Here is a 649-nt window from a genome sequence, read left to right as displayed (position 1 = left end):
CTGCTCCTGCAGACACCTCCTATCCAGGGGTAGGAGAGCATTCTCTGGTGGTCAGCACACCCTGGAAAGCTCCTTTTCTTCTACTCACCACTTTCAACTACAAGATGGCGCTCAGGTAAGAGTCGGCTGATAACTACCTTCTCTCAAAGGCAGTTTTGTTTTCTTCCTCTTAGCCCACATGCTCATGATTGCATTTTGGGGTGGAGCGTGCAAGGAGCCATGGGCACCCATGAAGGAGAGTCTACAGACATGGAGCTCCCTCAGGGAAGTTCTGGGTGCTGGTAGCTTAGATTGTGGGAGATTCATGGGACCAACCAGGTCCTTTCTGCTTCACAGACATTGCTTTCAAACCTGAATTGTTGTTAATAACCTCAGGTTTCACACATTACCTTGCTGTGTTGCTGTTCAAAGGGTTTGTTTGTTTGTTTCTTTCTTTCTTTGTGTGTTATATGTTTGCATTTGGCTTGTCAGAAAAATAACACAAGGCACACACTAATGGGTAACAAAAGAGAGTTTAATAAAGGAATTGTGTACTAAGGGGTAAGCAGGACTAAGGGAAGTCAATAAAAGATACAGAGGCCCCTAAAGATAAGTCATAATTGGGAGCTACTGCCCTTGCCCACCCTGAAGGATAGAGGGAAAGGTAAGA

The sequence above is a fragment of the Myotis davidii genome, unplaced genomic scaffold (genome assembly GCF_000327345.1).
Source record: "Myotis davidii unplaced genomic scaffold, ASM32734v1 scaffold2747, whole genome shotgun sequence".
Classification (NCBI taxonomy): domain Eukaryota; kingdom Metazoa; phylum Chordata; class Mammalia; order Chiroptera; family Vespertilionidae; genus Myotis; species Myotis davidii.
The sequence above is the reverse complement of the archived record's forward strand: the minus strand, read 5'-3'. Positions refer to the sequence as shown.